Source organism: Ursus americanus, chromosome 12 (assembly GCF_024610735.1).
Source record: "Ursus americanus isolate L20-20 chromosome 12, mUrsAme1.1.p, whole genome shotgun sequence".
Lineage (NCBI taxonomy): Eukaryota > Metazoa > Chordata > Mammalia > Carnivora > Ursidae > Ursus > Ursus americanus.
The window spans coordinates 23,207,509-23,232,972 of NC_142138.1; the positions used below are offsets into that span (position 1 = coordinate 23,207,509).

Consider the following 25,464-nt stretch of genomic DNA (forward strand, 5'->3'; position numbering starts at 1 on the left):
GAGATCCATAGCTGTGAAGGTGATGGCAATGTAACACCAATGGCTACCTCTGACACCACAGTATGGGAAGAGCTTGCCTGTGAATGAAGTTGACAGCATTGAGCTGAGCCAAAAGATGGAGAGAGTGAAAGATAATGGCCTGATGATATCTTTAGAACTCCTGGGGCGCCTGGGTGGCACAGCGGTTAAGCACCTGCCTTCGGCTCAGGGCGTGATCCCGGCGTTCTGGGATCGAGCCCCACATCAGGCTCCTCCGTTGTGAGCCTGCTTCTTCCTCTCCCGCTCCCCCTGCTTGTGTTCCCTCTCTCGCTGGCTGTCTCTGTCTCTGTCAAATAAATAAATAAAATCTTAAAAAAAAAAAAAAAAAAGAACTCCTGGATACAGCTATACCTGAAGTCCATTCCAGTACAGCCATCTTAATCATGTAGGTCAAGAAACTAGTTTAAATTGCATTTCTGTTACTTGCAAACAAAATAACAATCATAAATAACAATAATAATAAAATAACACCTAAGCCTGACCTCAATGAAAATAAAGTCTGAAAGGAAGTTCTCATTCATGGGTAGTACTTGCAGAATTCTTGGTTACTCTCTGACAATGATCCCCTACTGAATTAAAGGTTTTTCATCCTATAATATTCCCACAAAAAGTCTAGGCTTAACCCTACTCTCACACAACCCTCTGCCCCCCACAGTTCTTCTTACCAATGCTGCCACCATCCAGACCCTACTTCTTGCAATAAATATCAAAGTTTCTGACCCGAAGATGAAAGTCCCAGGAGTGAACAACAGTCATCCAGGCTAGCCCAGGTTATAGTTTGTTAACAGCAAGCAAATACTTGCAGGCTGCCTGCCATTCCTATTCCCATGAGATTCTCAACTGCCCTGGTTCTCACCTGAACACTCCAGTATCAGAAGTGACCTAGAGCCAGGGGGCTCAAAGCAGAAGGAGACATACTTGTGGAGCAAGGGAAGGGGGCCGAACAGGTAAAGGTGGACAGGGTCAATGCAAATTCTGTGTATCCAAAAGCCAACCCACAGACTGAATCAGGGTGTAGATGATTTGGGACGGGGGAGAAATAATATTCACAGAGTTCTTTCAGGAAGCTGTTTATTATTCTTTTAGAACAGGGATGATAATTCACTTTCAACTCCTGTGCCAAATCTGGTCCACAGCTAGACGCCCAGGCTCAGCGTCAAGAGCCACGACTAATATGGGGGTGGGGGTGGGGCACGAATATATGTATTTGTGATTCCAGCTGAAACCACTGGAGTTTATCCTTGGATTAAGGGCACACCTGGACTGGAAGGCTTCTCTTGGACTTCACCCGGGGGTTACACCATTCACCTACACCCAGGACAGTCCTCATTATTCTATTTATTACAGGGATGTTGTTTACAACCTCGTGCGGTCTCCTCTTTATAAGCACTTTGGAGAAATTACTCTAAGTCTTAACCTCTCCCGAGTATATCATGCTTGTATCTTCAGCCACTGTGCGCTATTACCTGAGCATGGGTCCTTTCTGGGAGCGACAGCCCAGAAGCGCCGAGGCAAGACTGGGGGACCTCACGGCCCACGTACGGACTCTCACTCCCACGCTGGGGGCCCAACCTTATCTCTAACTTCCCCTACTTTTCCCTCCGCCACCAATTTCCTTCCTTCCTTATTTTTGTGGGTCTCATTATATCATGTGTGTATTTAAAAGCCACCTCAAAGATAGCCCTTTCTGCCCATGGGTCCTGCCCCCACGCACAGGTCCTGCCCCCCCAGCCTTTTGGGGGCAACTGGGTGGCTCAGTCAGTTAAGTGTCCGACTCTTGGTTTCGGCTGAGGTCATGATCTCACGGCTGTGGGATCGAGCTCCGCACTCGGCTCTGTGCTCAGTGCAGAGTCTGCTTCAGATTCTCTCTCCCTCTCTCTCTCTCACTCACCCTCTCGAATAATCTTTTAAAAAATAAAAAAATAAAATCACCCTTTTGCATCAAAAATAAATAAATTAATTAATTAAAAGCCACCCCAAAGCTCTTTGAAAGAAGGCAGGCATGTATATTAGAGCAACAGCAATCAAAATAACGTAAAACAAAACGGACGGTGACAGGAAGACAGCTTAACGAACGCTGCCTGTTGGGGTAGCCCTACAGGGAAGCTCGAGGTGAGCAAGAGAAGGTGGTGGTGGCCTTGGACCAGGAACAGCCCTGAGCCAAACTGTCAGCAAATGTCTCGGTCCTCCTCCCCGTCTTCCCGCCCTCCTGCCTGCATACTTCCTGCTGCTCCGTCCCTCCTTGGGCAGCTGGGTGCCCTCTGGCCCGTTCCTGTGCATCCCACACCTGCTTTCTCTTTAGGACTACTGGTTGTTTCACTTTTCCAACTCCTTCCACCAAATCAAAGCAGCTCACACTTCTCTAGGACCTTGTACTTGACATCGACAGGTTGTCGATAGTTGATAGTTTATCCAAGTATTTCCTCTCTCAGGGATGAGTACATTTTAACCAAGTATTTCCCAAAGGACTAATTCACTAATGGTGGAAGAGGCTGTAACAACGGTAGAGGCAACTGAACACGGGGGATCTTCTTGTACATCTCAAAGAAGTCTATGTAAAGTAGTCACACTCAAAAACACAGCAGACACTAATGACGACTACTGTTGCGGTTACTACTGGTCCCACCATGACTACCACTCGACTACTTCCTGCCTATTCCTCTCTCACTACCATGACCACCACGAAGGTAACTGCCCCTTTCTGAACCCTGCTTAGCCGCAGATCCATAACCCATTGATTCCTTTTCCTTATCTTTTAGGGTTCGCAAAACACTTGCACATACATCATCCTCCTAGATCTTCTTCGTAGGCCACAAGTTAAACATTATTCTCATCTTACAGCTGGAGAAACTGAAGCTCAGCTAGGTTGAGTTTATAAGGTCCCAGAGGCACAAGCAGAAGGGTCAGGGCTCCAGCCCAGGTCTTCTATAAATGTTTTCTTCTCTCCGTAATGAGTGGTTGCCAACTGCACAGCAATCACATGAGAATCAGCTGGCACTTTAAGATTCCTGGGGTCCACCCAGACCTAATAAACGGGGACGGCCCAGGGGAAGGGACTGCGAGCTTGTATTTTAACAGGTGTCTCATGTGACCCTGATGAGCTGCTGATGGACGACCCAGCACAGTGCCCAAGCTGCCTCCTGGCCAAATAGCTGCTCGCTCTCAGCTCTCTGTGGGGTCCTGCAGGAACACCTGAGTAGCCATCTGCTCTGTAAAGTCCGTTTTCTACCACTGTGTAACTGCTCCCTCACCACAATCACATTTCGGCTCAAAGAGAGCACTGACAAAGCAATGGAGAAGACAGACTGGCCAAGGTGAAGAGAGTGAACCACACAACACAGCGTTTGGCTTTGAAGTAGTTCAGAGCAGGGCAGATCTCAGACGGCAAGAACAGGCAGGAGAGGCCATATTACAGAGAAGAGAAAATTCTAGTGGGCCTTGCAGAATGGGAAGGGTTTTCAAGGAGGGAAGGGGTGAGCAGCATGAGGGGTGAGTCCTCAAGAGAAATGGGTCTGGCTGGAATAAAAGGGGTAGTGGGAGTCTGGCTGGAATAAATGGGGTAGTGGGAGGTGAGCAGGAGAGGATGGAGCCGGATGACAGATGTGAAGAAGCCAGAGAGAGGAGGTGAGGCTGGTGCTGTGGGTGATCTGGGACACAGACAGTTTCTGAGCAAAGGAGCGACAGCCTGAGAGATGAGCTGAAGGTCGATCAGTGTGGTAGCGGCGAATGGAGGGAGGGCAGCCCAGCACTGGCAAGACTACCTTGGAGCCTGCTCAACTGAGATGCCAGGTGGCAGTGCCAGGGCCCGGCAATCAGAATGGGGAGAGAGGGCGGTGGGCTACGGGATAGGCGTGGATCTGAGCCCTCACTCCATGCCCTTCTTTTCTCATGTGACTCAAAAACACTGTAGGACAGGATCATAAAAATAGCCACAATCCTTCCCCTCCCTGTATCCGTGTTCCCCATGGTACAATTCTGCAGCTCCTCTACTAAGGGGTTGACTTTGTATCTGTAGCCTCTTGAATCCAGGCCAGCCATATAGCTCACGTCGGCCGACAGAACATGATGGAAGCAATGCTGTGCCACATCTGAGCCTCAGGCTCAAGATGTTCCTGCTTTCACTTGGTACCCTGCCCAATCCCATGGGAATATGCTCACGACAGCCTAAAGAATGGTGAGACACACATCTTAGAGTCACTGTCATCATGCTAACAGCCAGGTGACTCTCAGAAACAAACCTAACCGACCTGGAGCTGAGGCTGACTGCAGACACAGGAGTGGTCCCAGAAGAGACCAGAAGAATCACACAGCAGAGCCCAGCCCAAATTGTCAACCCCCAACATCGCAGGATAAAGACATGACTGTTATTTTGAGTTGGGAAATTTTGGCTCAAATCTCTGGTAGTGTATTTTGGGGGAGGTTCCTTATGCAGCACAAGCTAGCTGCTACACACTGCAAATAACGGTATCGCCACAGCATTAGGGATGATTCCACATGAAGCCCCAGAAACTTTTTCACTTAAAAAGTATATTACTTTCCTAACTCTAAAGTCAGTTTTCTACCACTGCATAACCGTTATGTCCCAACAATCACATTTAGGTTCAAAGAGAGAGGAGAGGGAAAATACAGCAAGAAGAAAGCTAATATGTTATAGCCGTGAGCCAATTTTCATTACAACACACTGTAAGGGACTGTCTGAATTCCTTGGCTGAAATAACACTTTGTTGTCTTGGATACCGCCTGAAACAAGCAGACCATCAACAGGGGCCTGGAAATAGTTTCATTACAAGGGGGAAAAAAGTTTTTATTTTAATGGTATTTGGCATGTAGTCATAGATCTTCTCCCTGACCGTGTTAGCAAAGGAACATGGATTGATCTGGTTTTTTAAAAAAAATTTTTTTTAAGTCTCGGAGAAATCTTAAATCATTTCAGACAGGAAAAAATGTGTGAATAAATAGATATCTAATCATAGTACTGGTAGGGATGTATCTAACTTAGAAGTGTGAAACATCATTTCAAAAATAATGTCAAACAGTCACATTGTTTTAAAAATGAAAGAGAACTCACCAGTAAGACTTCCTCTCGCCCACCGTTTTCAGGTTGTAAGTGGTAGAATGAATCTGAAATAGAATTAAGCAAACATTCCGTAAGTAAATCACACTAGGGAAGGGGGTGCTTTCAGTCCCAAGGGACCGCCATGATGCTGAGTATTTATTCTTTTAGTTAAAGATTAGCAAAGCTTTTTCCGGCTCCTGATGGAACAGGGGGAGATTTTTGCCTACATATTTCAACTTCCTGAATAGAGAACATTCTCTCATCTACTTCAGAGAGTGCTGAAAGTCTGAAGCCAGTACTATAAATGGTAGTGTTTTCATCCAAAGCCCTCCAAGTCAGCAGAAGCCTCCCTGGTTGTTGCTCTTGCCTTGGTCCCTCAACCCCTTCCGCTAGGACCAAGCCATGGCTCCCGTTACGGAGCCCGTGAAAAGACGGACGCTGCAGCGTAACCTGACGGACAAGGGCAAGAGTGTACCAGGCTTCCTGACAGCAGCCACCTGACCACAAATAACCCCCAGTTTTTGTTTTCTCGAGAAGGGGGAGCCTGAGGCAGTGCTGCTCAACAGAGCTATAACCTGAGCCATATATATTATTTTATATTTTCCAGTAACCACATTAAAAAGGCAAAAATAAGTGGATGAAATTTTAGTATGTTTAACTGAATTTACTCAGAAAATTATCATTTCAACATATGAATATGAGTTATTTGATGAGTTACTAATGAGACATTTCACACATTGTCATACCCAATCTTCAAGACCCAGCACATCACAACTCAAGACTGGCCGTATTTCCAGTAGTCCACAGCCATGTTGGCTAGTAGCCACACCAGACACTGAGGGAATCCAATCTTGGCCGTCACAGGTACTGGCAAAGCCAGTCAAATGCATATGGAGATTTTACTCATCTATTTTCCTGCTCCTAGTAATCCATCATTACCCCATTCATAATGTGGTTTTACTAGAAATAATCACATAATAATAGCAAATATTTATATAGCACTTACTATTGCCAGGAACTATTCTTGGCATTGACTTCAATTAATCCTCACAATAACTTTATGAGGTAAGCATATCATCATTCCCATTTTGTAATGAAACTGAGGAATGGAGAGGTTGAGTAACTTACTCAAGGTTATAAGATAGTGACAGAGCTGAGATTCTTTTTTTTATAAAATATTTTTTAAAGAATTTATGAGAAAGAGAGTGCACACACATGCACAGAGTTGGGGGGCAGAGGGAGAGGGTGAGAATCTCAAGCAGACTCCCCACTAACTGCGGAACTGGATGTGCGGCTTGATCCCATGACCCTGAGATCACCACCTGAGACGAAACCAAGAGTTGGGCACTCGACCGACGGCACCACCCATGCACCCCAACAGAGCTGGGACTCTAATCCATGCAGCGTCTCCAGAGCCCACATCCTTAGCCACTGGACTCTCAATTAAATGTGAATGGCTCAAAATAGATAATTACTTTCCGTTTTAATTATAACCACCAAGTGATTCAAGGCTGCTCTCATGACACACGGTCAGATAATAGCCGTGATGGCAGACGGAGGAGTTAAGGGATGTGCCAGCAAATTAAAAACAACATGGAGTGAGAGCAAAACCACCACAAGCAGGCCTGGGGTCAGGCCTAGGTCTGGGGGTACAGTATGGGGTTAACAGTAAGGGGGTGTCAGTCTTTGGAAAATCTTGTCTTCATGATTTTTCTGAGGGAAAGGTCCATCGCTTTCATCAGATTCTCAAAGGGGTCTACGAGTTAGGCACCTCTGTATCTGTCTTAGCAGGGGTGGAGAGGAAGAGAGGAAGAATCAGGTAGAAAGGAATTCAGAAAACACATCCTTTTTACTTAATCCATGGTCCTCAAAGAAATCACACCTAATGAGAAAAATAAGATCCACACGTGCGAACTCCATGCCCAAACAGGAGGAAAGGGGGTGGGTCAGTGACACTTCAGAATCAACAGGCCTTGGACTGAGGCCACTGCAGGAGGCTGCCACCTGCTGAAAAGCCCTTCAGTGGCTTCCTCTAGGTTCTAGGATCAAGGCCAGCCTCATCAGCTCACTCCAAAGCCACAGTGGTCTTGTGCGTGAGCATTCAGATAGCTTGTCCTTTAGCCACACAGAGCTATTTACACGTTCCTAAATGCCACTCACTCACTCCTCTGTGCCTCTGCATATTCTGTTCTGTCAAACACATCCTTTCTCTACTGTACTCCTGAGTACTAGAGTACTATTGTACTCTCCTCTCTACTCAGCTTATGTGTAGGTCTCAGTTCAAAAGTCACCTTCCCAAAGCCTTTGTGAACCCCTTTGGCTGACTTAGGGACAACTCTCATTGCAGTCATGGCCAGTGGTCACTCAATTCAATCGAGAATTATGTACTGCTACTGCTACTACTATGGATAACAATAAAAGCTGGTTTTTATGGAGCAGTGCGCCAGGCACTGTTCCAAGTGCTCTGCATATTCCTTTAATCTACTCAGTAATCATATGGGGTAGGTTCTTTTATTACCTGATTTAGCAGGTGAGCAAACCGAGGCCTAGAAGTCAGCAGCCTAAGGTCACCCAGTTTGTAAGTGGTAGAGCCAGATTGTGAATAAAAACACACCGGGATAAAGCGTCTCCAAATATGTCCTCTAACGAAGCAAAAAGCAAGTTTCAACTTCATCTTTTAAATCCAGCCCTTGCTGGGGGGGGGGGGGGGTCATTTCCCACGCCTGCTCAGTACTAGAGGGAGCAGACACAACTCGGATCTTAGCCAACTCAATCACACCTCCAACAAGTTCTTCGGCTTCCCTTGACTTTGCACATGGATCGAAGGAATAATGTCCTCCGGAAGCCTCGGCTGACCATTATCAAGGAATGCCAGAAAAGATGCTTTCCTTTAAAAAATAGGATATTCAAGTAAAAAAAAAAAAAAGGACACAAAACCTCCTTTCTTAAGGTTTATTTGGTTTCAAATAACTCAATATGAGTATATTCCATATACCTTTTCAAATAAAAGTCTCATATTGCAAATCTCCTTTTGCTGTCCAGTCATGGCTTCGCCACTCTGTACCCTGCAGGCAGTTCCATAATATTTTCCTTTCCAGCACTATCTAAACTCCCTTCAAAAGAATATAAAAAGTGACCTTGGGGGAGGACACCCCTCTCTTTCCCTAACAGTGGGAAAGACAAAAATTTCAAGATCTGGGACATACGCAGACCTCTAGGGAGAGAGAGTTCTTTGTAGCTCACGTCAGAGACTGCATCAGAACGGGGCCCAACCTACCACTCGCAGAGAAAGGCAATTAGCCATAACTCCCACCTTTCCTACTGCACCCACAATGTAAAAGAAACCACCAACTTCCCATGTATATGGACATCAGCATTACCTCGGTTACTAACAACCAAACTAGTAACAACCGATTGTGTTTTGACTCTAACTCCTCTTTTTCAACAATAAACATTAACCTAATTGTTACCAAGAGGTTTACTGAGTGCAAATTATGTACCAGGCATGGTTGTACTGCTGGAAGACATCGCAGTGAATGGGGTAAACAAGGCTCCTGATAGAGGGACCCTCCCACCATAACGGGAGGCAGAAAATAAATAAGTACGCAGAGAAGTCCATAAGACAACCTCAAACAGTGACAAGTTGTACAAATTTTTCCATATAAACATGGAGTGATGGGACCTACAGAAGAGCTTAACAGTGTCTCTCTGGCAGCTGTATGGACGAGCCGGGAAGAGGAGAGAGTGGATGAATGGATCAGTGGCGACTGGTTACGACACCATTCACTTGTTGAGGTGAGATATGATGGTACCCTGGCACAGGATGCAGCAGTTGGCATGGAGAGAAGGAAATGGATTCAGGATAGGTTCTGAAAGTAAAACAATTAGGACCTGCTGATGAAGAGGATGTGAGAGATGAGGAAGAGGAACGGGTCTAGATGACACCAAGGTTTTGGCTCAAAGCAACTGGGTCAATAGTAGCTTCTTTGAGAGACAAACAGGTTGTGGGAGGAAAGAAAATCCAGAGTTCTGATTTGACTGGGGCACCTGGGTGGTTCAGTTGGTTAGGCTTCTGACTCTTGGTTTTGGCTTAGGTCAAGATCTCATGGGTCCTGGGATGGAGCCCTGCCTGGAGCTCCTTGCTCAGCAGGGAGTCTGCTTGAAGATTCTCTCCCTGGGCCACTTCCCCCATGCATGCGCTCTCTCTCTAAAATAAATAATCTTTATTTTTAAAAAAAGAATTCTGGGGCGCCTGGGTGGCACAGTCATTAAGCATCTGCCTTCGGCTCAGGGCGTGATCCCGGCGTTCTGGGATCGAGCCCCACATCAGGATCCTACGCTAGGAGCCTGCTTTTTCCTCTCCCACTCCCCCTGCTTGTGTTCCCTCTCTCGCTGGCTGTATCTCTCTCTGTCAAATAAATAAATAAAATCTTAAAAAAAAAAAAGAATTCTGACTTGACCTTGTTAACTTTGAGATATCCAGGTGGAGATGTCAAGAAAACATTAAGGAGTCTAGAACTGTTGCTGTCAAATATAATGGCTGCTAGCACATGTGAGAATTTAGATTTAAATTAAACACAATTAAAAACTCATTTCCCCAGTCACATGAGCCATATTTCAAGTAATCAAGTAGACAAAGAAACGGCTACTGTACTGAACACACAAGTGCACATGACTTTCATCATTGTAAAAAGTTCCACTTGAAGGACACTTGGGTGGCTCAGCTGGTTAAAAGTCTGACTTTTGCTCAGGTCATGGTCTCAGTCCTGGGATGGAGCCCCAAGGCTAGTGGGGATCCCCACTCAGCGGGGAGTCTGCTTCTCCCTCTGCCCCGGTCCCCCCGCCCCCGGCTTGTGTACATGCTCTCAAATAAATCTTTAAAAAAGTTCCACTAGATGGGAATTGTCTAAAATGCTCATGATACCTTGCTGGACTCTGTCCACTACTAAGACATTTACTGCAATTACAAAATACAAACTTATAGTCCTGGGAGATCTTTAACTTTAAACAGCCATTGGATTCTGATCAGATTTGTTTCAAGTCTCACGTTAATTCTCTAGGATGTATGTACTACAGCACTGTGGGAGAGGGGGTGAACACTGGATTTGTAGGCCTGGCTTCCTGCTGTCCTCACTACTAGTGACTCCAGCAAATCATGTAACTAACATGTGCATCCATTTCCCCACCTATAAAATGGGGAGTGACCCTGAACGGACTATACTGAAAAGCATTTTGGAGAGTGTTTGCAGCTCCTGAGACATCTCCACTGTTCCCTAGTCAGGTCTATTAGGATTTCACTTGCAAATTCTGACCTGATGTTATCTCAAATGGCAAAATGGATATGAAAGGGCCTTCAAAACATATAAAAGGCCCTACAGTAGGTGTAAAAGGTGCATATTCCACAAAGGAATTCCTATCTACAAAGGATTTCACAAATCCCCGAAAATACACCGTGTCTTGAGGCTAGCATAGAAATTTGTGTTACTAGATGTTGCATGGCTCCTGACTTTATAAAGTAATGCTGTACTGTGTCAAAGAATCAGGAATCAAGTCTTGAGCCCCAAAGGTGAAAGACAGTAGGAACCAAAATGGTGACATTTCCCCCCACTGTGCAAGGGCTTCTGTCCCAGGAGAGGGCACACCCTGAGCGGGAGAACTGGTCTACTTTAACCACATGCTGCCACCCTATTACCTCCACCTTGAGACTGGCTCCTGCCCAGAAGAGCTGCTCTGGGCTGTTCATGGGGAGAAACTTCCACCTGCTCACTGTCCTTCATCCACAGAGAGCTAGAGACCTGAAATCTTGTTTTTAATTAAAAAACTGCTGGTATGTGTCCTCAACTAATTTGTAGATAATTGGACGGGGGGAGGGGGGGTAGACTGATTATGCCAGAGTAAACACTTGAGACGTTACACTCACCATATTTTTCCCATTTTCCTATTGAAAGGGCAGTGGCACTTTTTTGGTGTGTTTTTGTTTCGTGTGTGAGTTTTCCCCAATGACAGTTTTAAAAGGACAACAAGCATTATCTCCTCCACTCATTTATGGAACATAAGAAGTAGGAAGATCAGTAGGAGAAGAAAGGGAAGAAGGAAGGTCGGGGGGGAAGAAGGGGGGATGAACAATGAGAGACTGTGGACTCTGGGAAACAAACTGAGGGCTTTAGAGGGGAGGGGGGTGGGGGATTGGGATAGGCTGGTGATGGGCAGTAAGGAGGGCACGTATTGCATGGAGCACTGGGTGTTATATGGAAGTAAAGAATCATGGAACTTTACATCAAAAACTAGGGATGCACTGTATGGTGACTAACATAACACAATAAAAAATTTTTATGAAAAAATAATAAAATAAAAATAAAAGGACAGCAAGCATCTTTGGGCCCATATGCCCACCATCCTAGGGCTATTACCTATTTTTGCCTATTACCCTCCACAGACACACGAGATTCCCTGATTGTGGCCATAGTTTAATACTGTTGGTAGAAAACCCAGTGAAAGCACCTTTAGCACACAGTTGATATAAAAATAAAAAGGGAGAACGTTGGCTCAACGCCACTAGGAAAGGCTCTATAATGACAGCTATTCTTTTCTTCTTCCATTTTATTTTAAATATTTTCTGTGTGTTTCTACACATATTTATAATGATCGTTTAAGGGCCTGATAATAGTCCTTTAGGTCAAAAAGTCCTAATATAGTAAATCACTTCCCTAACGCGCTAGATATGTAAGCTGTTGCCAGTCTTTGTTATTATAAATAAGGTTATGCTGGCTATCTTCATGCTGTAGCTTTTTTTCATTCCTTTAACTTAGGTCCCCAGCTTCCCTAAATTCCTAACAGTAGAATAAACAGTATTTTGGTTTTAAAAGGGCTATTATTAGCATGCAACAATACCACCAACAAAATAATGGGAAACTTCTGAGACCTTGACGTTTTATACATAAAATGGTATTCCTAATGCGGTTTTCATTTGTATTTCTAAGATAATTTGTGAAAATGAATATTTTTTCCCATTTATTAATGGTTTGTCACCTTGAAAAATAAGTTTATACGTTTTGCTTATTCATGTAGTAGGATCTTGATATTTTTGTTAAGAATTTGAATGAGCTCTTCATAGTACATGATAATTGAGAGTTAATATTTGTATTTGCTATAAATATGTTCCCTGTATTCTGAATTTCAGGATAACCATCTTTGCATTTGCACAGCATTTTAATAAATAATAAGCAACAGCAATATCTTGTATTAACCTCATGAGCTAGGACATTGCTTCTTGGCAAAATGCTTGGCTTTTGATTGCTTTTCAAATGTTCATTTACACCCACTTTGATTTTCACGGCAACCCTGTGAGTGAGCTGGGGAATACAATAATTCCCACTGCATACCAGAGAAAACTGAGACCCACACGGGCCAGGTGACTTAAAAAGGGTCACCGAATCTCAGAGACGGCCAAGACTGGACTCTGTCCTTCATTCTCAGAACCAAAGGAACCAAAATAAAGAGATGTATTTTTGTGCAAAATGGATTATTATCCAAAGCACAAATTCTACATCATTTCCTATTTAAAAGCCTTTATACAAAGCATCAGAAAACCACACCTGCTGCGCTAGAGGCTCTCCAGAAATGCTAGCATTTTTTTATTCAGCTTTGTTGAGATATAACTGACAAGTAAAACCGTATGATAGTTTAAGCATATGTCACGGTGATTTGATGCACATTGCAAAAGGCTTCCCAGTGTTTAATTAACACACCCGTCACCTCATATATTTACCTTTTTCTTGGGGTGGGGTGAGAATATTTAAGTTCTGCTTTTCTAGCAAATTTCACTGATACAATACAGTGCTGTCAACTATAGTAACCATGTTTTACATTAGATCCTCAGACCTTATTCATCTTAGAGCTGAAAGTCTTTTTCTAAAAATAATTTTTATTTTGTTATATTAGTCACCATATAGTACATCCCAAATTTTTGATGTAAAGTTCCATGACTCATTACTTGCATATAACACCCAGTGCACCATGCAATACATGCCCTCCTTAATACCCATCACCAGCCTATCCCAATCCCCCACCCCCTGCCCCTCTGAAGTCCTCAGTTTGTTTCCTAGTCCACAGTCTCTCATGGCTCATTCCCCCTTCTGTTCACCCCCCCTTCCTTCTTCCCTGCCTTCTCCTACCGATTTTCCTAGTTCTTATGTTCCATAAATGAGTGAAACCATATGATAACTGGCTTGACTTATTTCACTTAGCATAATCTCCTCCAGTACCAACCATGTTGCTGCAAATGTTGTGTAATCGTTCTTTCTGATGGCTGAGTAATATTCCATTGTATATATGGACCACATCTTCTTAATCCAGTCATCTGTTGAAGGGGATCTCGGCTCCTTCCACAATTGAGCTATTGTGGACAATGCTGCTATGAATATTGGGGTGCATACGGCCCTTCTCTTCACTACGTCCGTATCTTTGGGGTAAATACCCAGTAGTGCAATTGCTGGATCGTAGAGTTAGAGCTGAAAGTCTTTATCACCCTCTCCCTGTTTCCCCCTAGCCCCTGGCAACCACTTTTCTACTCTGTTTCTATGAGTTTGATTTATTTTGTTTGGGTTTTGATTCCACATATAAATGATACCAGGCAGTATTTGTCTTTCTCTGCCTTATAAGAAATGCTAGTATTATTTTTAGAGAATCCACCAAAACAATGCCTTACATAGCAGACCATCCTTATGCAGTTAAGATAATCCAAATAACTTAGACTTAAATTAAGTGTTGCTTTGTTATTATTTTTTTAACCTGGCATAAATATTACACTGCTTGCAAGTATTCCCTCCCTCTTAGGCTTGATGAAACCACTCTTCTCCTTGAATTTCTATATCACTTTCTACCTTTTATAATAGGTATTTTGGTATATATTTCACCTCTTCTATTGGATGATAAGATCCCAAGGGCCCATAGCATATTTGTGTTTCTATCTCCCAAGAGCCTAGGACCCCGCTCTGCACGGAGGTGGCACGTATTCGGGGTTTTACGGAGAGATGGTGAAGTGCTTTCTATAGTTAAGAGACGACGTTCAAAAAAATTAGTCAAAAATAAGAGCATTAAAGGCTGAATTAACTATGTGCTTTTTGCTACGCCGCTCCTTTTTTTGGCACGCATACCATCATGAGACAGTCTTAATGCATTCTTAGGCCAGAAGTCTGCATTAGCTAAACAATACCAAACTACATTAAACAGAATGTCCAACAATGTTTCCAGCCTTGGACGAATCTGTATAATTCTGTAGATATATCTGTTAGGCTTTTATTTGCAAATTCTGACATAACTCATTCCTCAAAAATTCACTGTGTGTACACACACACAGACACACAGACACACAGACACACAGACACACACACACACACACACAACTACAAAAGTCCTGGTTCGGCATTTGGGAAAAACGGAGATAAAAATATGGAACATCTGTTTCCTAATATCAGGAAAATTCACAGGAAACGATTAATGTTCACGAGGGAGAAAGAAAAATAATCTGGATCAAATTATAAAATGAAACATCCAAAATTCGCCATGTAGCCTGCGAGTCACCACATCTTCAGAACTGACAGGGAAGATTTCCCATTTAAACTTGTCACGGGAAAAATATTTTTATTTCGTGTATATACAAATAAACAAAAAATTATGTGCCTCCACCCTACATAACATGCTCAGTTCCTAAGTCTCCCCACTGATATTTACGTAACCCTTGGCAGTCTGGGTAGTGGGTGTGTATTTTCATAACGTGATCAGTGCCTTACAGGGCGAATGAAAACCTAGCTAAACTGGATGGTCCCTGGACAGGGAGGATGTGGTTCTTTTGAGAAAAATCTGGAGTGGCTTATGTCTCCCAAGGAGGACTGAAAGGACAGCGGTGGGCAGGGCCATAGCAAGGTCAGAGCAAATGATAGCTGAGGGTGGCGAGTTCTTCCACCATCCTGCCCCCTACAAGCCTTTCTGAACCTGCTAACATGCCTGGCAACGTGGAAGGTGCTGCAGGCACAGCAGAGAACAAGACCTAGGCTCCTCCTCCAGGAGCCTTCGGTAAGTCCCATAAACAACCAACGAGGTAACTAGAGCTCCAGCAGCAGGTAAGCCGACTGCACTAAGGACAAGGAGTTCTGAGGGCACGCAGGAGGGGTGCCTATCCCAGTCTAGGATCATCATGGAAGGCTCTCCAGGAGGAGGCAGTGTTGAAACTAACCTGGGGGGGGGGCGCGCCTGGGTGGCACAGCGGTTAAGCGTCTGCCTTCGGCTCAGGGCGTGATCCCGGCGTTCTGGGATCGAGCCCCACATCAGGCTCCTCTGCTATGAGCCTGCTTCTTCCTCTCCCACTCCCCCTGCTTGTGTTCCCTCTCTCACTGGCTGTCTTTCTCTGTCAAATAAATAAATAAAATCTTAAAAAAAAAAAAAAAAAAAAAGAAACTAACCTGGGAAGGACATCCAGGGTTAAGGAGAAGATAAAGGAGGGGGGTGGGAGCAAGGCAAAGGAGGAAACAACTTGTGCACATGCCCCAGAGGAAGTGAGTACCTCAGCACGCTGAGGGCTGCAAACGGCTTAGTGTGCAGGGTGGACAGCTTTCGATCAGAGAGACGTCTTACCACCTAAGAGGCATTACCAGGCAGAACCCAAAGCGGGGGGTGGGGGGGTGGGGTGGGGGTGGGCACTACAGAGCAGGCCTTATCAGAACCCCATGAGGAAGACAGAATTATCTCCATTTTACAGATAAGTGGCTGGTTTTAGGAGGCCGTATTTAGTGATATTCCTTTCTGTTAGTTGATCCTACTTTTGCTTAAGGAAATCAACTCTTCTTAGTATTCTTGGGACTTTTGGTGTTAGCCCTGTAAGTTCCACACCCCAGAAATCCCCTCAGTGCCATACAACCCTGATGGCTGGTCACCCTACTCAGAGTTCGGGAGGTACATGAAGTGGACAACAAGGTTTATGCCCTAGGCTTTTATATGGGAAATGGTGCAATGTTAGAAGTGATCTACCTGCCCCCGAAATCATCTGGACTGTTTGAGCCACGGGTCCCTCTGCAGTGTCTTGGGGGCTTGAGGGATCCTATATCATTTGCAATAATTCTTACTGAATAATATGTGCAGAGTACAAAGACTAGTTGAGGGCCCAGTGATCACTAGCTGTTGCGCTGAAGGGAAGGAACCACTTACTTAATGCTCATAGAAAACAGCAATTAGCCAGAAGACTGGTCTGAATTTGATTTTTGCTGTTGTTAGCAGAGTTAACCAAACATTTTCAGCTGTAACTTCCGACACTGAAAATCTCCCTAATACAAATTAGTCTACTTATCTACACAGAACAGTACACATATTTGCATGTGTCTTTGTTAACCCGGGATCTTACCTCACCCACGGCGATGGCTTACACCGTTACTGTTCAACAGAGGGAGTTAAAGTTTAGAAGACAAAGAAAAAGAACACAGTTTCCAAAAAAATATGATCCAGACAGGATATTACTTTATGGCTATATTTGACGGGTAGGGGGCGGCTGATAAATCTTTATAGAGAATGACTGGTGGCCAAAAACTGGGCCAGGAAGAATCACAGAAAAGATAATGACCAGGGATTGCGGAGGAGCTAATGGCTACATTTGAGCTTCTGCCACAGAGCTGTTGACTCGGGCAGCTGCTGCACAGGGTTCCTGTCTGATAAAAGGGAGCAGAAGCTCTTCAAGGGCGCTCCTGTCCTTGCCACAGGGTAACAGTGAAATAGCCCATGCGGCCTTCAGTCAGCAGAAGATGCAGGACTTCAAACCGAGAAGAGTCAAGGGCCCACCATTGAATCCAGACTCAAAGGCGTCCTCCCCAGAAGCTCAGCGAATGTCAGCCAGGCACACTCCCCCTTTGTGAGAACTCCCGACAGGAATGGAGATCCGATCTGGCAACAAACCATGATCTCCCACATATTTCTGGTTACTTTTCAATGAAAAAATGTTTTCGAAGTCCAACCATGCTTGAACAGAGCTATTAAAAAAAAAAAAGGCTGCTCAGCAGGGTTGAACTTTTATTAGCCTCAGAAAACTTAAAAAAAAAAAAAAAAAAGCAAAGTTGAGCAGCATTTATCACTGGTAATATGTAACTGTTTCCCTCTAAAAGTTCCAGCTTTAAAAGTTCCAGCTTCGTGGGAGCATCCTGGATAATGGAGATTCGGCTTCTGGTGAAAATACTCATTTTATCCACACGGCTTAGCTCTCTCATCGTATCACTCCTTTCTATGACCCACTTTCTGTCTGATGCCGATACAGCGAGGAAGACAGTCATCCCCCAGATATCCAGGTGATGATCGCTGCACAGTCAGGCAGCTAAGGGCAGGATGTGGCCAAGGGCACTGCCCTGAGCTGGGGCAGAAAAACAAGACGTGGAAGGTTTTGGTTTCACTCTGCCAGCCCCTTGTCAGGCCTGGATGAGCGACTTCTGCGAAGCCGTGGCCTCAGAAGCAAATGGTGTAAGTGCTCCTGGGCTGGGAGGGGCTACCCCACCCTGGTTTGGGGGCTTTGACTCCACCGACTGATTCGGTTTTAAATGACTGCCATCAAAACATGGGTGGGCATTGAGAGTCTCTGTCATTGAAAACCAATCATGGGAGAAGATACAGAGATTCTATGCACGTGTTCATCTTTTCCTGTATCATCAAGATATCAAGAGCTTATAAAAACAAAGAGCCGTGTTCAACATCACCCACTCAAACACTAAATTCTACAGGAAGACGACGACTCGTGAGCGAATCAGCCCAGCTGGCACAACCTTCCTGTTTCTGCACCTGTTCCTGCACCTACCACCTGCTTCCCGGAGAAAGCCACCGTTGCTGCCTCGACTGCACCATTCGTTCGTACCTTCTGCCACACATTCTTAGGAGCCTTCCCATTTTATACACATTCTGAACGACACAGTCTGCTGACCTTCCTTTGGGGAAGTGCACAAGCCCATACTCACTGGCCAGAAAAAACTAAAAACTATCACCCAGCGGCAAGAGAAACACACACACCTGTCATTCCCCATGCCACCGGGAAGGGGGTGAAAGGCAGCCCAGGGAATCGGACATTGTTCTCACTGTGGAGCTAGCCACTTCCATGCTCAACCGCTCTCCTTGGGCCCTCCCATTTCTCATTTGTTTATGTATAACGTGGACAACTCGATTATAAGGTCCCCTGACTGCACAAGCCATACTTTATACTTCTACGTCTTTATCTGCCTTCCCACAAGAATGAGTTCTTTGCTTAACACACCCTAGGTTTCCAACGAAAGGACGGATAAAAAGCCCTGAATTGGACATTTGTAACTAATGGTCTATACCGAACTGCTCACAGTGGCGTAGTGGGAGAGTAATGAAACAGTGAATTTGGAAATTAGGTTCCTATTTATCTCCTATTGCTAAAGCTGGCTTTTGTTCCTATGAACATGTCTCCCCTAATTCTATGAACAGGTGTGGAGACTGATGAAGGCAGTATTTCTTAATGTTTTAAAACTCACACGCACTTTCGATAACCATAAAAACCTTCCCTTCCCTAACCAGATTCTGACGTGCCCTTCCACGGCTGTTCCGGGAAACTATGACGTGCATTCTCAGTCTCCCCTGCTGGATCCTTTCCTCTTCCCTAAATCTGATAACTTTCACATCTACATCTCCACTCCCAGCCTTTCTTCTGAACTCCAGAGTTCTTTATCTGACTTCTTAATATCTTCCCAAGGAAGCCTTACTAGGATGTTGAACTTAACAATGGCCACAACCAAATTCTTCATCATGTCTCCACACTGCTTCTCCCCTGAGGCTCCCAGTGCTAGAAGCGGGACACCACCATTCATGCCCTTGCTCAAGCCCAAATCCTCATTCATCTTTGGCTCCTTTCTCACCTACTGTCCATCCAGTCAATCCACCAGCAAATCCCAACAGCCCTACCTTCAAAACATCTCCCAGATCCAGTCACATCTCAGTGTCTCCTCCAAGCCCCCAGTCCAAGCTGGCAGCATCCCATGTGGATGACTCTCGCAGCCTCCCCGCGGATCTCTGGGCTTTGGCCTTGCCACTTCTCCCACCCCAAGTCTGGTGTCCCTCAGCAAGGGGCGTGTCATCAGTCACCTCACTCCCCTGCTTTAAACTCTCCAACGGCTTCCAGGCATGTTCAGCACACATGCGAACCCCCTGGCCTCCCAGGCTCTACGCACGAACTGGCCCTGGCTCACTCTAGCCAGCCACACCGACCTCCCCTTCTCCTCAAATACACCAAGCAAACCGGGGCCTCTGCCAGGCTCAGTAGGTAGAGCATGCGACTCTTGATCCCAGGGTCCTATGTTCGAGCCCCATGTGGGGCGCAGAGATGACTTAAAAAAAAATAAAAATATTTTTTAAAGTATTACTTATGTAAGAAAACAAAAAGCAAAGAAACCAAATATGCCAAGCCATCTCCTGCCTCGATAGTGAGATATCTATTCTTCCTCGTGCTTCAGCTTCTCAGATACTTTCCAACCTCACTTCTTGCAGGTCTCTGTGACAAGTGTCTTCTCCTCAGAGAGGCCCTGCTCTCTCCTTTCTTACCCCGCTTTACCTTCTTCATAGCACTTAACACTTCCTGGCACTCTATTTTCTATCCTACTGAGTTATTATCCCTTTCCTTCACTGGAATGTAAACTCCACGAGAAAAGGACATTGTTTGTTCACTGCTGTACCGTCCCCAACCCCTCACCCCCCTGTGCCTGACGTGATGCCTGGCAGAGACGAGGCATTTTTTGGTTACTGAATGAATGCATATTCTCAAATAGCCAAAAATATGTTTTGCAATTTGATTTTCTCATGTTTACATTATGAAAATATTTCCCCCTTTCCCAAGTAAATCATCAGATAGTGTATGATTTTTAAATGACACAGGCCCCCTGGTTAGGTTCTCACATGTCCGCCATCTTTGAAACACGCCACTGGGGAGTGTACTAGGGTACACCATCACCTTGAGGGTCAATAATGTGGTGGGTGAGTTCAATGTATACAAACTCATGGCTGTGTCCTGGGTTTTGATCCAAGCACCTGACATGTTTTACAGTCTTTTGCCTCTGACGAAACCCTTAAAGCTTTATTACCTTAAAAAAATGCTCAGAGAATTCAACTAATAAAGAGACTGTCTGCCTTATTTATGGTAATGGCAGTGTTTCTTTCAGTTAATTCTGAATACTTCTGGCTCAAATTTCAATGCCAAGTGGTTTGCTACACTACTTTTGTTGCATGTTTCCAAGCAGTTTGGACCCAGTGGCCACAGAAAATACTATTAAGAAAACTTTTCAGAAGAGACCCAGAAGGAAGCAGAGATCCCTCCTGCCACGTTTCTTCCATATATTTGGATTTTCTGGTGGCTTCTTCAATACAGGTGCTTTTCAGAAGAGCAGTGCTCTCCTTCATGAATGAGTCCCGTTTATCATGACACACCAAGTAGTCAGCGTTAGCTCTGAGGGGACAGCCGTTCTCCCAGCCTTCTGGCATGTTCCCAGCACGGCAGTGAATACTACCCTGCCAAGACCAGTAGCTCTCTCTGTGAATTCCACCTTTTTTTCTCTCCTTTACTCGGCCTCTTAGCAGATCTCAGCTTCGGAGACTTCAGTCAACTCACATTTGTCTACTGTGTCCTTTCTCCTTTTCTTAAAACATCATCTTTCTGGAAATTTTGTACGTGAAACTATGGAACTCTCGTATAAACACAAGATATTATTAATCTCCAATCACTCCAGAAAGAAGTCACACATAGCACAGTTCAAGGATATGGTCAAATTCTGACAGTGGAGTTAACATCAATAGAAAACCTTGATCGGCATCAGTTCTGCCCTTTCACCTCCTCAGTAAATAAAGCACAATCAATCCTATGCAGATCATGGTAAACTTTTACTTATATGTGTAAGTATTGCTTTAAAGCTTAAAAACTTTTGATGTGACGTGGAAGCCCACTGAATTGTTTCGGAATGCAAGCTGCCGGGGGGCTAGTCTGAGGAGGAGAACAGCAGATATTGATTAGTGGGCATTTTGTCATCCGAGTCAAAAACTCCCACAAAAACACTTCCTTTTTTTAACCACAAATCTGGGTTCCTAGAATGTATGTGTGTGTGACTGAACTCTCCAATCTTTGCATCTCTCTCAGGCTGTGCAAGTGGCTTTCTTTTCTTCTGCTGTTCTCTGAACACTGAACATGGGCAGAGCCAACATAAACTATACACTAGTGACATTTTGAACGACCCTCAAATTCCTACACTCTTCTGCAAAGCTTCACTGCCAACCCTCCAAAGGCTCCCCCAGCCTCCCTCAAATACTGTTTTACATTTTCTTCTCTTCACTTAGCTTGGTTGGGAAGTATTTTGTTAATAGTCCTTTCTTTGGCCGGTGTCAGCATAGGGTTTCTGGCAAAAGTCAGGGTTGCAGCATTTCAGAGGCCTAGAACTAACTCTAGAAAATATTCCACTATTTTAACTCTTTTACTCCTGTTTTAACTTCTGCCACTCAAAAAGAAGGAAGGAAAAAAAAATCCTTCATACACACAACAAGGACACAGAGCCACAAACACATTGCCATCCAGCTTAAAACCAACAGCATCTTAACATCCTGGCTGGGGGCTTACAAATCCTGAACCCCCTAACACAGGTAAAGTCTTATAAATAAATCATATCCACCAAACTTGAACTTCCGCCTTTTTTACTTTTTCAGTTTACTTGTGTGAAAATACAGCCGACAGTATGGTTGCCCACCCTCCACACAGCCCTCAACATTTCCCTGCTGACAGAATGCCAGTTTGTTCTGGTAGAGATGCTATGAGCTCAGGAAAGGTCCTGGCCTCGGGGTGGGCATGTCAACCCAGTGAGGCCTGAGGGGAAGTTTTGTGAGGATGCTGGGAAAGGATTTTGCCTCCTCATAAGAGACAGACGCAGCGTGATCGGCGCCTCACTCGTTCTCAACTTTGAAACTGGTCATGAGGCACAGAACTGTGACAATCATTTGGTGACCACCAAAAAGTAAGTTTCTATTTTAAACTCAACACAGCAAACAGGGTAGATCAAAGGAACAGCATAGGTCCTTAGTGGCAAATGGCAGAAGCAGGTGCCTCCTCCAGACTATCTGAAGATCTGGAGAAATAACCCCCTACATGTTAGGGGCACCATTAGTCATGTTTTCTATCATTTGTAGCTTTCAATATACATGAGATGACAAAAGAGAGGTTTATGGCTTCTGAATTTGGTTCCCTTTAACTTAGAGATGAGAAAATTTGCTTGGCAAACCTCAAGGTAATAGGGCAAATATTAGTACAGAGGCCCTCAAGTCATTCTAATCCACAGTGATTGTTCCATCCATCCATCCAACTATCCATCTAACCAACCAACCATACACCTATCCGTCCGTCCGTCCATCCATCCATCCATCCATCCATCCATCCATCCATTCAACTATCCATCTAACCAACCAACCATACACCTATCCATCCATCCAACCATCCATCCATTTAACAATCCATCCATCCATCCATCCATCCATCCATCCATCCATCCATCCATCCATGCATTCAACTATCCATCTAACCAACCATTTAACCATCCAACCATCGAATCACCCATCCATCTTTTCTTTTATTCTGCCAAAAACCAACTGCTGAGCCCCCTACCCTGGGCTGGGCACTAGAAGTACAAACAACCCAAAGGACAGAAAATACATCCATTTCAGAGATAAAGGACACTGAGGTTCAGAAGGTTTAAATGTTTTTTCCCCAAACACAAGTCTACAAGTGGCAGAGTTAAGAGTCAAATCTAGGACCACCTGAATCACAGGCTTGTGCTTTTCACTATACCACACAGCTTCAAATCTAGCCATCATTTTGTTAGCCTAATTTAGAAATAATAAGAACTGGATTGAGTTTTAATATTCTGCAATTTTTACTACCCCCACCCTACCATTTGCCTTTAAGCTAAAGTAGTTACACTGTGGTGTATCTAGACATTCTGCTTCACCAAGACCAAATGTCCACTGTTCACCTGGAAGTCTGACTGACACTGTGTTTACAGGATGGGAATGTCACAATGATGACTTCTGCTTCCACGGCATTCAGCTTGAATCTATGTACCATCAGCTGGGGACCTTTTCTACCTTGCTCACCTGTGCCTGGTACTCTCTGAGAGCACATGACAGGTCCTCCCTACATATCTGCTAATTAAATGAAGAAAAATAAGCCAAAGAATAAGGTGCTGTCTCAGGGAATCCTGAATGCCAGTTCTTAAGACTCTTAGTTTAATGAGTTGATATCACTTCCAAGACCTTGGCAGGGAGTGTCATTCCAGAAGGTGCATAATAAGTTGCTGACTGAGCAATCTGTACATGATGTTTATAGCAAATATATTCTTGTGAAACCCTGGAAAGAGCCCAAATGTCTAGTACTTGGATAGAAAGTTAAACCAATGGCTACTTATCAGCCCAGGGGATTATTTTATTGCCATTACAAGGAGAAAGATGTGGAGTGTGAGGACACAGGACAAGGGCAACATGAACCAAGGTTAGATGCAAAAGCAGATCAACAAAGAGAATGTATACGCTGATCCCAACTATGCAAACATACACACACGGACAGTGGCATTAGAACGTGAGTCTAGAAATCAGAGAGGGAGACAAACCATAAGGAACTCTTAATCATAGGAAACAACCTGAAGGTTGCTGGAGGGGGGTGGGTGGAGTAACTGGGTGATGGACATGAATGAAGGCACGTGATATAATGAGCACTCGGTATTATGAAAGACAATGAACCACCGAACCCTACCCCTGAAACTAGTAATAAATTCAATTAACATACAATGTAAGTAAAAAAAAAATTTTTAAAAGAATGAGTCTGAACTCCTAAGGATAGTTCTTAAGGGCCCAATAAAAATTCAGAATCTAATAAAATCACTCATAATTGGCTTTTCTTTCTACTACTTTATCTCCATAGACCTTAGGATCAATATTACAGAATTCTTACAAAACGCATGTTCACAGTTGAACATGTAACCGGTTTGAAAAACATGCCTTCTAGGTGCCTATGATGAAAATGAATGCTCTACTGATGAAAGACATCCATTTATTTGCCAAGCTCAACATCAACCTTGTTCTCAGTGCCTGAAGACCACATGATAATGAATGCCCCACGTGTGGGTTATGTGTGTGAAAAGCACAATACGTGACACTTTCCAAACTACACATCAGATAACCCAGTTGGCTTTGCAGGGACAATCATTCCTTGCTGAGACTGGCACACTCGGGATGCTTTCTGCTTGAGGCCTTCGTTTCTACACCCTTTCCTTGGCTAACTCTGGCTTCTTCCAGAATTTCTGCACTTGGGTGCGCCTCCCTCAAAGAACAACAATGGGTACCATTTATTCAATATCTACTAGGCACAGTTGTAAGCACTTTCTATGAGCCCCACTTCAACCTTGTCTTCCCTTCTACCCCAGACACGGAGTACATGACAGATAGCAGATGCTCAGTAAATACATGTTGACCCACTGAATTATTTCACTTCAGTTCAGTTAATTCTCATGTCCACACTGAGAAGGATGTATTATAATTACCAAAATTTTATAGATGGGGTACAGAGAGGTAAAGTCAATTGCTTAATGGCTAACATTTTGCTAAGGTCAACAGGAAAGGATTAGTTATCTTTCTACTTCAGCTCACCTCCATTTCAATACCTGGCTCCTTCTAACTTGGAATATCACACTTTTATGAATTAAAAAGTAACTGACAGAACACAAAAAGTCATGCTCACAAAAATAATTTCTAAAATTCCTTTTCTACTCATTCTTAACTTGTCCTGTCATTAAGATGCAGACTCTTGAAAGGTAGGGACCCCCCTATCCGTTACCACTTCACTGAAAGATAGATGCCCCCCAAGAGGTGTCACCAAGTACAGGACATGTAGAGAAAGGCAGTCCTACTGAGTGTCCAGCACTTAGATGTGTAAGCACAGTTGAGTCAGGCAGCACAAAACCATGAGTTAAACTGACTGGGGGGGGGGGGGGGACAACTCAAGAATGAATAACACAAAAGACCTAACATTCCACGCCTTAATCTCAAAAAGCCCAACCCAAGCATGTGGCTTGAGGAAAACGGCCCCTTGCCATGGTAGTTCTGACTCTGTGAAAATCCCCAACTGATTTTATTCAACTGACTCCCAGTAACACTTTTCATACTTTGCCTGAAGAAGTTCCTAGAAAATGGGGTGGGGGATGGAGGGAAAAAACAATCAGTCCAATTTCAGTCAGCAGGGATGCTGTCTCTGGCATGTTCCCAACATGGGCACACCGCATTTCACAAGAAAACCACTCCCTCAAAGC

At 44.3% G+C, this 25,464-nt stretch overlaps 1 protein-coding gene across 6 annotated transcripts in view; it reads right to left on the reverse strand.

Moving 5' to 3' along the window:
* GNG12 (G protein subunit gamma 12) overlaps positions 1-25,464 on the reverse strand; it is a 125,457-nt gene that overhangs the window by 70,976 nt on the left and 29,017 nt on the right. For all 6 annotated transcript variants that reach the window (XM_045802055.2, XM_045802057.2, XM_045802053.2 and 3 more), the window contains exon 2: positions 5,108-5,160. The gene's annotated coding sequence lies outside the window, so the exon portion shown is untranslated. The remainder of the gene's footprint in view (positions 1-5,107; positions 5,161-25,464) is intronic.